The sequence below is a fragment of the Nothoprocta perdicaria genome, unplaced genomic scaffold, assembly GCF_003342845.1.
Source record: "Nothoprocta perdicaria isolate Ctin4 unplaced genomic scaffold, notPer1 scaffold_30, whole genome shotgun sequence".
NCBI classification, from domain to species: Eukaryota; Metazoa; Chordata; class Aves; order Tinamiformes; family Tinamidae; genus Nothoprocta; species Nothoprocta perdicaria.
Genome location: NW_020455533.1, coordinates 5,215,540 through 5,228,035, shown reverse-complemented (window position 1 = coordinate 5,228,035; position 12,496 = coordinate 5,215,540).

The following is a 12,496-nucleotide window of genomic DNA, read 5'->3' as shown; positions in this document are numbered from 1 at the left end:
GGCCCTGGGTACCAGCTCTGTGCCAGGGATGCTGTGCATGGGGTGTTTCCCAGGGATGCTGTACGAGGCCTTGGATAGGGGCTGTTTCCCAGGGATGCTGCGCGGGGCCTCCAGCACGTCCCCAGGAGAGGGAAGCAGCCCCACAGCCCCAGTGCCGGGGGTGGGCCGGGCCGCGTGGCCAGGCGCCCCGCTCCCGCCGCACGTCTGCTCCTGCGCCCGGGGAGAGGTTTCGCGGCCTCGCTGGCAGATGCAAAAGGGCCTTTGACTGCCAAGTAATTAAAACCCAGCAATTACCAATTTGCGGCAGGCAGTTCCTGGCCTGGTGAGTGCTCAGATCCTCCCTCGCGAGCTGCAGGATGCAGCCAGGTGCCGAAAACGGAGCTGGCAGCGRGGAGGGGACGGGAGGACGGGGCTGCAGAGGAGCCGGCTCTCCCCGCACCCATGGGGCTCTGTGCAGTGCTAGGGCTCTGCGAGGATGTTCCCAGCCTGGACAAATCCAACCTCCAGCACGTGCCAGGGTTAAAGCGATGCCACTTTGGCTCAGTCGGAGTGTTTCGCTTGTSTCGGTGCAGCTCGGGTCGAGGAGGAGCCTGGAGGCAGCAGCCTGGGGACCTCCTGTGCCGCAGCCCTGCTCTGGGACACTTCCCTTCCCAATGCCCCCTTGGTGACAGCGATGGCAGGGTGGTCTTCTCCCGGGAATGCACATTGCAACGGGGAGCCGTCTTCCTGCACGGTGGGCTTTTCCTGGGAATGCACGCTGCAGCGGGGAGCCAGCGGCTGCACCCGCACCTTTCCCTGCAGGATGCCCCGCGGTGCAGCTACGGCGGGGATTGCAGAGCACCCAAATCCCTGCGAGGAGCGTCCGTGCGCGCACGGAGGCGGCGCGGGCGCCCGGCGCGGGGCGGCTCGCGCGGGCGCCCAGGTGTGACAGCAGGAGTGGGGCCGCGTCAGCCCCGTTATGCCGATGCCGCCCGCCTGACTCCGCAGCCGGGAACAGATGGCAGGCGACAGAAGCTGCTGATGAATAATACGCTCCTAATGAGCGCGGCGCAGGCAGCTCCCCGCTCGCCCGCGCGCCCGCGCTCCGGCCCTGCCGCGCTCCCGCTCGCTCCATCTGCGCCCAGGCCGTGGGGCAGCCTTGCCACGTGCGTGGCACCCATGGACATGCCCCAGAGCAGGGTGCACCCTTGCCTGCGTGCACAGCACTCGCGCTGCCCTGCAGCAAGGTGCATCCATATGCACCCATATCCCCTCYCCTGGACCAGTTTGTGCCTTAATCTACATGCACCCACATCCCCTACCCTCCATCTGGGTGCATCCTCACCCATGTTCACCCATAGTCCTGCCCTGGACYGGGATGCCCCCTCATCCATATGCACCCATAGCCCCTGTACTGGACCTGCGAGCACCTTTGCCCACATGCACAGCCCCTATATCCCCTGCCCTGCACCAGGGCACAACCTCGCCCGTGTGCACCCACATCCCCTGCCCTACACCGGGGTGCACCCTCTCTCACATGCACAGACCCCAAAATATGACTCACAGTAAACCAGGCAGAAAAGGGAAACAGCTGCACAGGCTCCTATTAAATATACATTAGGGGATATATAAAATATACCCTGGAGCCAGCACTTCATGTGGCAGAGGGAGTGACCCAGCCACTTGCCTGCAGCCCAGAGGAGGACTGGGTGCAGGCTCCTCTTCCCTGGCCCCAGGCTCGTTAATGAGCCCTCGGGGCTAATTAGGGCTCTGGGGCTTGCCTATTTCTCAAGGACCACATTGGATCATCCCTTGTCACCTCCTATGGAAAGAGCCCAGCACTCGGCACCTTAGCAGGCTGCACCCATGGGATCCCTTCCACCCGCCACCTCATCCCATCGCTGTCCTTCCCATCCCCACGGGATGAAAGCGCCGGCTGCTCCCGGCARTCGCATCCCTGCCGAGCCGCTCCAGGCTCTAATCGACTTTCCCCCGGGCAGGTTTAATGGGCTGAGCTCGGCCCTGCCGGGACCTGCCGCTTGCACAGCCCTAATTCCCGGGGACAAAAACCCGGGAACGGGAGGAAGGCGGAAAACAAAACACTGATGGATTGCGAAGCTATTGAACCGCCAGCAAGTAAACTCCATATTTTTAACGGCATTTAAATGCCTCCAAGCAGATTAATAAGGTCTAGGTAATAGCAGCAGCAGTCTATATTTATTCTATCTTAAACGCCAGTTTGTCAGGCTGTATTAATATTGATGGCAAGGCTTGGATTGAGGACAGTAAACGCTGGGACTTCACTTTATCTCTCCCAAACAGGCAGCCTCGGAGCCTTTATCAGGGCTGCGGCGGCGGCAGCAGCTGCCTCTTCAAGGGCTCAGCGCGTCCCCTCGCCTCCCCCCGCGCTCCCTTTTTAATCAGAGGAGGAGAAGTTGCTGGCTTGATCGTTCCATTTTTATCTCTTTTATTTACTCCGTTTTCATGTCTTTCAGTGCATATTTTATTCCCATCGAGGCAGGACCATTGATAGCTGGCGCTCTCCGGTCCCCCCCGTGCAGATGCGATGGGGAGGGATGGGGGGGTTAAGGGGAGCTGCCCCCCACCGGCGACCAGGGAATGGATGGGATCTGGGGGCTGAGCAGGGAGGGATGGGATGGGATGGGATGGGATGGGATGGGATGGGATGGGATGGGATGGGATGGGATGGAACCAAGGGCCGCATCCCCTCACTGTCCCTGTGCACGGCAAGGAGTCACCTTCCCAAAGAATCCGGGCATCCCATCAATGGCATCCCGACAAAACTGAATCCTGGTGGAGAGCAGCCTCGGAGCCATTCCAGACCAACCAGCTCTCCCAGACTGGGACCCCTGGACGAGCAACAACCCCATCCCTGCCAACAGAGACGGAGGCGGGCTGGATTCCCCGGGCTCGTGCCGGGGGCTCTGCCCACACGTGAGCCATTTAAGCGGAGCCCGGGACACACGTGTTTCTCCCTGAATATTCACCGAAGCCCAGATCCCTGCCCGGCTCTTCCCTGGCTGCATTCGCAATTCCGAGCCTGCCGGGCGTTGATTAGTGATACAAATCGTCCAGGTGGGGAGCAGCCCCGCGGGCACATGACGTCCCCAGCCCTGGATATTCACTGCAAACTGCTCCCGAGGCAGCGCTCCGGGGACGGCACAAAGGGGCTCCAAAAGGCTCCGGATCCGCAGCGGCGCCGGGCCCCGCTCACAGCTCAACACGGACGTTCAATGCGAATTGCACCAGGGGGGTCACAGTCCGCCCCTTTAATATAATTAGCAGCAGCCTGGGCTGCAATTAAGGCTGGATGCGAATGTCCAAGATGCTGCATGCGCCGGCTGCACCGCGGCTGCGCGCACCCGGGGACGGCGGCGCGAGCGGCGGGTCCGCGGGCGGGCGCACACGTCCCAAATAGGAAATGTTTGCAAGGAAAAGTTCCCGGCATCGCTGCAAGCGTCTGACTTCAGCAGGGAAAAATGCTGCCGGAGGGGGACGGCGGCGCCGGGCGCCGGGAACGGCCGCTTTCCCACCGCGCTCRCCCGCCCGGCGCTGCGGGGCTCCTGGGCACCCATTGCCAGCGCCGGGCTCCAGGCACATTCACTTTATGCCTCCGCGCAGAAAGGAAAGAGTCAAGTTCATTTTGGAAGGGAAARTAGCGACTGTGCAGAATGGGCCTTAAATTTACTAGGGCTCTTTTCTCCTTTTCATGACCGGGTTTTGGTCCCGGCTCCCTGCCAGTTCCCAGCCCGGCTTTCCCACGTGCCAGCCCGTTGCGGCTCCAGGACTTTGCGCTCCACTCAGCCAGGCTCCAGCACCCAAAATATTTTTGTGACTGGAAGAGAAAAGCAGGGAGCTTTCCCGGTGCTCCTGTGGCTCCGGAGCATGCAGGGGTGCTGGGTGCTGCAGGAATGCCCAGGCACCCTAGGGATGCGCATGGCTGCGGGGAGCCATGGGGATGCCTGGGAACTCTGGGGACGCAGGGATGCCCAAGCACCCTGGGGACATGCCGGGATGCAGGAGTCCCTGAGCACCCTGGGGACATGCCGGGATGCAGGAGTCCCTGAGCACCCTGGGGACATGCTGGGACACGAGGCCCGTGCTCGCGTGCAGGACGGCGGCCGGCTCGGCCTGGCGGGGACATCAGGAGACGGCTCTGCAGATGGCAGCTCTCTCGGAGAGATGGGGGCCCTAATCCTCCCCATGGGCCCCATTATCATCTCTATCTGGTGAAAAAACTCTCATCCTGGATGTGTCTAATCCTAATCGCTGCCTATCGCGCGAGGCCACTTCAGACGGGCCAGAMGGGCAGACGAGGCCCCTGCTCCGCATATCTGCACAGGCAGCGGCGCCGGGGGGGCCGCCCCTCGCTCCTAATCCCCCCGCGAGGGCTGCATTTAAAAGGGGATTTGCTGTTTATTCCCTCCGCAGGCTGAGTGATCATTACCGGGGTCAACATCTGATCGGGGAGAGCCTTGTTAAAAAATAATAACAGCGCGTTAATTGGTGCAGGGCGTCGCGCTGGCGGGTTTCCAGGGCCAGGGCGGGTTGGGAGCATTGCCTGCAATGAAGGCATYGGGTCTCTGCAGCGGCGGCCCGGGGAGCCCTGCGGCGGTGCGTGGGGTGGGATGTGCGAGACGTGCGGCCCTTGGGACCTCGGATGGGTTCTTGCTGCCCGAGCATCGCTGCAGGCCACCGGCAGCAGCACGGGGGGGGACAGGGATTAAATCCAGCAGGGAAAATATCCCGCAGCAGGTGCCGCTTGCGACAGGTCTGAGCGGGCGCCAGCCGGCCGGGAAATCCCGCGCGCATCTGTGTCCATCAGCTGGGCGCCAGATGGGCCCCGCGCCGCTGGGCGGGGGCTGCGCCGGGGCGGGGGCAGCAGCGGCCCCCCGCCCGGCCCCCCGCTCGCCCCCAGCCCCGGATTTGCAGCCTGTTTTGGCGGCTGGCCGGCAGCCAGCGGGAGGATGCTCCCGCGTCCCCGCGCTTCCACGGGCTGCACGGCCGCTCTTTGGGTACAGCGGGCACTGGGTCTGCCCCATGGCATCCCCACGGATGCAGAGCATCACTCCGGGAACAGCGAGTGGGAGGAAGAGGAGGATGTGCCCCCCTTGCCCTGCATGGGCCTGCCCGCGCGCTCCATGTATCCCTATGCTCCACGCAGGCACCGCGGCGTGCCCGGWGCGGAGCCCCCCCGCACAGGGGCTCCTGCCTCCTCCTCCTCCTCCTCCTCTCTCGCTCCCTTTCTGGAAATTGATAATTAACCTTTTGTCCGCGCCGCTGTTGTGCTGATTCGGCGCGGGCGGCTGCAGGGCGCTGATAGGGGAAGCGGCGGCGGCGCGGCCGCAATCTGCCTCGGCGCACGGCCGCCGCGCGCAGATAAGCAGGTGCCGCCGCGGCCGCCCCTACCTGCGCTGCAATCTCGGGGAAAAACTGCTCGAGGTTGGGCTGCCGCGATGGCAGCGCCGATAGGGCCCRCGCGCCCGCTGCCCGCGCCCCCCGCGCGCCCGCTGCCCTTATCTCCCTCTCCACATCCCTTTGATTTTCGCTCTCCTTTTTCTTCCCCTTCCCTTGCAGCATTGGGCTCTGTGTGAGCTCCCTCCCGGCACAGCCGACTCCCTCCCTTCCATTCCCGTCTCCTGCCCCTGCCTGCTGCTCCCTGAGCTCTCCAACACGGTGCTCCAGGATGGTGCCTGCTCTCCTGGCATGTTGCCTCATGTTTTGGGGGAAGAAGGGGCAGATTTGGGTGTCGGGAATGTTTGGTCTTCCCGGGAGCTTTGCAGAGCTGGAGACTTCCTCTGAGGATATCAAAAAGCCCCATGGCAGCACCTTGACTCCGGTGCACGGAGCTGTGGCTGCGCTGGGCTGTGCAAAGCAAAGCTCGCGTGCGAGTGAGCATGCAGGGACGGCACCGTGCTGTGCTGGAGACCCTCACCCCTTCTGGCCTCCGCTTCCCATCCCTTCTTTACCTGGGCGATCCAGTTATTTTGCTCGCAGGTTATTGATACGTCTCTGTTGGACCCTCCGGGTGCAACCCAAGGCCTCGGGTTTCCCGGGGTGTCCGCGTCCCCCCCCGCGGCCGCGCGGGGAAGTTCCCGCGGGCACCGAGCTCAGCGGTGACTCAGAGCGGAACCGGCGCCCGGGCTCCCCGCGCGCTCCGGGGGCTCCCCTGCTCCGGGTCACCCACACCGGGGCATTCCCGGGAGCCCCCGGCCCCGCACAGCTGTGGGGCAGGTGCAGGACCAGTGCCCGCCGCAGAACCCTCCGGACGCAGGTGCCAGGGAACCCAGGATGCAGCTGGCCGGGATTTTCCTCGCCGGGCACGGAACCCTGTGCCAGGCTTGCTGCTGGAGTGAGGCTCAGCCCATGCCCGGCTTGCATGCCCTGCCAATGGCAATGCCAGGAATAAAGCCCTGGCCCCAAAACTTCCCAGATCTGTCCCAGCCCATGCCCCTGCGGTGCCACAYCGGAGCTCAGATGGCAGCTCGCGCCGTCTGCCCGGCCACCGTGGAGAGCGCGCGGCGCTGCGGTATTTTTAGGACGCGTTTCCTCCCTCCCACCTGMGACCTGGGGCAGCCTTTCGGTTTTCTAACAAGTGGCATCTCCTGGTGCCGGCTGCTCTGCCCGAGCGGCTGCCGGGGACCCTCGTGCCCAGCTGGCCGAGGTGCACGGGGTGACACTGTGATGGGGTCTGCGCTGCGCCGAGGGGCTTCGTCCCCACAGAGAGCGGCTGGGGCCGCTGCTGCTGTGTGCTCCGAGCACTGCAGCTGGGGACCAGCAGCTGGGAATGTCACTGTCCCCAGGGCCATCCCCAGAGGCCAGCGGGACTGCAGGTCTGCAGCAGCGGGGTGAGCCCTGGCCGTGGCACTATCCCGGTTGCACATGCGCCATCCGTGTGGCACTGCGCTGGCTGCACCTGCACTGTGCTGGGACATTCTGGCCTTGCCACATGGGGCTGGCAATGCCACGCTTGCAACATGACCGTCTTGCCGTGCCACGCTGCACCGTGCTGGCAATGCCATGCTGCCCCACGCTGTGTCATGCTGCATGGTGGCAGCCTCGCCATGCCATGCTGTGCCATGCTGGCCATGCCACATGGTCCTGGTCAGGTCACATTGCACCATGCTGCCCATGCCATGCTGCACCGTGCCATGCCATGCCATGCCATGCCATACTGTACCAGGCCATGCTGCACTGTGACAGCCTTGCCATGCCACACTGCACCGTGCTGCCCATGCACATGCTCCTGGATATGCCACATTGCACTGTGCTGCCCGTGCCATACCGTACCACACCATGCCATGCTGCACTGTGGCAGCCTCACCATGCCGCACTGYGSYGTGCTGCCCATGCCACGTGGTCCTGGCGATGCCACATTGCACCATGCTGCCCATGCCACGCTGCACCACGCTGCTCATGCCACATGGTCCTGGCCATGCCATGCTGCACCGTGCTGGCCATGCCACGCAGAGCTGGCCGTGCCACCCCGCACCCCGGGGCCGTGCTGCACCCCGGGGCKCCGTGCCAGCCGTGCAGGCCCCCGCGGTGCCACCCGGCGCTGGCCCCTCGCCGCGGGGAAGCGGAGGCAGCGCAAGGGGAAGTTGTTGGAAGCTCGGAGCGGAACGGCTGATAGGGAAGGCCGCGCTGGGCTGGGTCGCAGATGGTTCCTGTTGGGGAAGGACGCGGGCGCAGCTGCCTGGCCGCCCCCCCGCTGCACTATCACCGCGTGGCAGCTGTTCCCCTTCCCCTCGCCCGGCCCATGGCCCCGCTGCCACCCTGTCACATGAGGGGGGCGGGCGGCGGGGCCCACGCGGCGCTCGGCGTCTCCCGGTGCCCACCGTGCTGCGGGCGCCCGGGATGCCCGGCGGACCGTGCGAACTGGACACTGCCCCTTCGCCACCCGCGTGCGGCGCCGGGACTGGCCAAGGTAAGGCAGCATGGGTAGGTGGTGCCCGCGACCCATCCCCAACGCCAAACAGTGCAGGCAGGTGCTCAGCGGGGTGCCAAGCGCCCACAGGGCCGGCACTGTGGCTGCAGCATGCGCGGGTTGGCACCCAGTGCTGCTCCGGAGCCCGCAGTGCCCAGACGGGGCTGGGGACACCCGGGGGGACCCGTGAGTGCCARTGGTGCAGGCAGGAAGCCTTGGCACCTGTAATGAGTAATCGGCTGCGTTTAGGTTTAACCAGCAGGGTTTAAATCTTGGACAGTTCTTTCCTCCTTGGGCAGCAGCTCGTGCAGCTTGGAGCCTCTCCCCGCCACAGCTCCATGGGGGTATCCAGCCCCCCGGCACTCTGCCAGGACCTTGGAGGCAAGGACCGCTTCCATGCGGGCTGCCAGGGCCGAGCTGGCACCAGCTGCAGGCAGTGCAGGCAGCGGGACCAGCTGCCCTGCGCTCCAGCCGGGTGCAGTGCGCGGCTGCAGGATACGGGATGCAGGATGTGGGATGCAGGATGTGGGATGCCCAGGGCTGGGTGCAGCAAGGCAGGCTGAGCAGATTGCTGCGGGCTCGCGGCGATGCCGGTTAGGTGCTTGGCAGGAGAAGTGTTTATTTTGCTGGCCGAATATCTCTGCAAACTTCCTGATTTGCTTGCGGCCGGCGAGGCAGCGATAGGGCTGGCGAGGCCGTTGGCTGCCCCTCGCTCCGGCGGCGGCTCCGAGCTGTTATCTCCAGCGCGCAGCGGGCAGGGAAGAGGTGGGGAAAGGGAAATGAAATACAACAGAGGTGCCACATTTTTTGCTCTTGATAACAAGCCCTGCTTTTAGCCTGGGAACTTGGAAACGATGCAGGTGGCCGGCGGTGGCCGCAATGTCCCCTGCTGCCCTGGTGCATCTGGACCTTGCAGCGAGTAACAGACGTGTCCGATGGGGCCCCTGTGGCAAAGCCCTAAGGGGCATCCTGGTTTTCCGGAGTGGTGGTGCTGTGCCGGAGGGCACAGCATTATCTCCTGCTAATTCCCATYGATTTTTGCAGGATCCGAGGTGCTGGAAGTGCAGTGCAAGCTAATTAAATCCCCATGGCTAAGGAGCCCTGTGTGGATGGGGCCGGCTGGCAGAGCCCGTGCCTAGTTTGGCGAGGAAGGGGGGCAAGCACAAACTCGTGCCGGGTGCTCCAGGCGCTGCATGGTGCCCTTGGCTCCAGAGGGATCCCATGGCACCCCCTCCTTGCGACTTCAATCACTGCCAGKGTGCCCAGGGCGCAGGGGCTGGCGATGCCACTCGCCCATCACAGCCCAGGAAGCAGAAAGCCCCAGGGAAGCTGCATCCCGAATCTCCCGTGCTGCAGCCCACCGGGGATTTTTCGGAGGCGGCGGAGCCGATAAGCAGCAGGGCCCGGTTTCCTGGCAAGTGCCGCAGAGCAGGAACGAATCGGCCAGCCAGGAAAACACGATTTTTTTGTTGTTGTTGTTGCTTTCCACCTAATGTTCATGAAAGCTGCACAAAAGCCGCTGCGATGGAGGGGATCTGYGGTGGGGATCTGTGGAGCTCAACATGGGCAATGGTCACGAGCCGGCAGCTCCGGGACCCGGTGGCTCCGGGACCCAGCGGCTCCGGGAAGCCAGGACCCCCGCGGGCGGGCGAGGGGGGAAACCAGGCACAAACGAGGCCCTTTCTTAAGCAGCACTGGCGAGAGGCGCTTCCTGCGCGGCAGATGTCCCGGCGGCGGATGCAGCTGCAGCGGGCGATAGCTGGCGTGGGCGAGCGGTCGTCGCCGGCCGCTGGCTCCCGCCCAGCCCTTATCTTGGCCGCACATTCCCTGCGGCGGGAATGCGGGAGCGGGGAGGGCCGGTGTGAGCGAGGCGGCACCAGGCTGGGTTTGGAGCCCAGGATGAGCACTGGGCTGCAGCYGTGGGCGTCGAGGGATGGGGAAACCCACCGGGGCGACGCTTTGGGGCTGAGATGGGGAGAGCTCCGGTGGGAGCCTGGCCAGCCGGATCCCTCCTCCCTGGGGACTGTCCCCGGGCACACGGTCCCTGTGCCACCCCCTCAGCAGCCRTGCATGCAGCAGCACATGCAGGGCAGAGCCGTGCAGGGCGACGACACCAAATCCTTAAAGCACAGGGAGCAGAGGGGCTGGAGCGCCTGCACCTCMGCCTGTACCCAGCTGCTGCGGTGTCCATCCGGCACCCATGCGATTGGCAAAAAAATTGCTGCAGAAATTTCCCGAAAACCTGCCTCCACAGGGGCCCGGTCCTGCCCGGCTCCGCCGCATCCGCGCCCCGCTCCAGATTTGCCGGGGCAGGATTGCCAGGGCGGATGTCGCTGCCTATCAGCTGCCCCCAGGCTGCTCTAATCTGCTAGGGAGCCCCGTCCTGCTCGTCCTGCTGCTCCGTCCTGGCCACGGGGCTGTCCCACACCCGGGCGGCCGCTGCAGCCCCGGTGGCACCGGCGGGCGCGGGGCACGAAGGGGTTAACCCCCCCGGGCAGTTTGCTCAGCGCCGGCAATGATTTAAAGCAGACAGAAAGGCTCTGCCATCCATCACGCTAACAGCCACATCATTGTGTTTTAAAGTGTCTGTAATTGCGGCAATACAGAGACCCTGAGGAAGATAAAGGCTGCGAAGATGCAAATGTGGGGCGGAAGGGGCGCAGGCTGGAGCCCGCGGGGATGGGCGCAGGGCGGTGCAGGATGCGGGGCCCTGCTGCCGTGCCCCCAYCCCAGTGAAGCTTGGGGGGGTTATTGCAGCCCATGGGGGTGCAGCAGGGGCAGGACGAGGGCCCAGAGCCCCTGTGGTTTGAGCACTGCTGTTTTTCCTAAAAATGCCACCCTCATCCCGCAGTGTCCGTGTCCCAGTCACCCCAGGGCACTTCTCATGTGGGGACTGTGCCCCGGGCCCYGTGCACGCGGCGGCGCGGTATGAACACGCCGCCTCCGCAGAAAGGCAGCTAACACAAATGTTTATTTTCACAGTAGTGAATTATGACTTCAATAGACCCAAATTACAGGCTGCGCGCGCCGAATGGAAACGAAGCAGACCCCGCCACCCAAACGCAGCCCCGGGGGACACGGCGCACGCTCCGCAGCCACCCTGGCTCCGAGCAGCCTCCGGCAACACTCGCCATGAGGCAGGAACTGGGAAGYCGGGTCCTTTCCCGTGGGATGTCCCTAAGAGGTGGCACAGGGGCTGCTTGTGTCAAGCAAGGGGACACATTGGTGATGGGCTGGAGAGGCAGCCAGGAATGCGCTTTGTGGGAGAGAGGACAGTGGAGCTGGATGGGGCAGGACAGGGGGAGCGGAGACTGCAGTGAATGTGCAGTGCCGATGCAATGAGTGTGCAGTGCAGTGCAGTGCCAACGCAATGAGCATGCAGTGACCAAGCAGCAGCTGTGCAGTGCGGATGCAATGAGCGTGCAGCGGCCATGCAGCAGCTGTGTGGCGCCAGTGCAGCACCAATGCAACGAGCAAGCAGTGGCCATGCAGCAGCTGCGCTGCAKCCAGTGCAGTGCCAATGCAACGAGCATGCAGCGGCCATGCAGTGCAAGTGATGCTGCCTGCCAAGGCTGCTGCAGCCTCCATGCTGGGGCGCAGCCCTGGGAGAGGGAGAGGATGACTAATAAGCAGGCGGCGAAGGCTCCTCACAGCAACGTGCAGGGGAAGGCGGCTGCCGAGCCCTGTAATTACGCAGAGAGGCAGGGCTTCGCCTCGCAGGGAAATTAGCAGCATCCCCGTTAGCGGTGCACCAGCGAGCAACAACATTGGAGTAGCATTTGGGGGCAGGGAGGGAAGTTTTCAGTCCCCTGGGTGCACAAGGCAGCTCAGCAGTGAGGAAAGGGCACAGGGAATGAGCGGGGACAGAAACGCTGCAAACGCTGCCATCCGCTCCTGCAGGCATCAGGCCCCCGTGCTGCTCTCCGCTGGCATTCCCTGCTCTCCGCTGGCATTCCTGCGGTTCCGGAGCTGTGCGTTGCCCTAGGGAGCTCGGCCAGGGGCTGCAGCAGGGGCTGGTGTGGGGGCAATGTTGGGCGCCTGCCCTGGCATCCATGTCCCTCCTGACCCATGAAGTGCCCCAAGCCCCGTGCAGCCCCCTGCAGCCCCCCGGCCCCTGCAGCCCCTCAGTCCTGTGCAGACCCCAGACCCCTGCAGCTGCCCAGTTTCAGGTGGTCTCAAAGCACTCTTCACACCCCTCACCTTGTGCACCCCGAGCACCCTGCAGCCCCCTGCCCCATGCAGCCCCCAGAATCCCTGCAGCCTCCTGCCCTCCTGCAACTCATGACTCTCCATCCCTTTGCAGCCCCCCTAAACCCTTTGCATCCCCAAGACCCCGTGCATCCGGCACAGCCTCCTTCCCCTGCATCTCCAGCCCCCCTGCATCCCCACAGCCTTAGCAGCCCCAGCTCCCTTTGCACCCCAAACCCCTTCACATCCCCAAGACCCCGTGCATCCCCCACCGTCTCCCGGCCCCATGCACCCCCCCACCCGCTGCACCACCCCCAGCCCTATGAACCCCCAAGCCCCTCTGCACCCCCAAGCCCCTTTGGATCCTAAAACCCCCGTTCA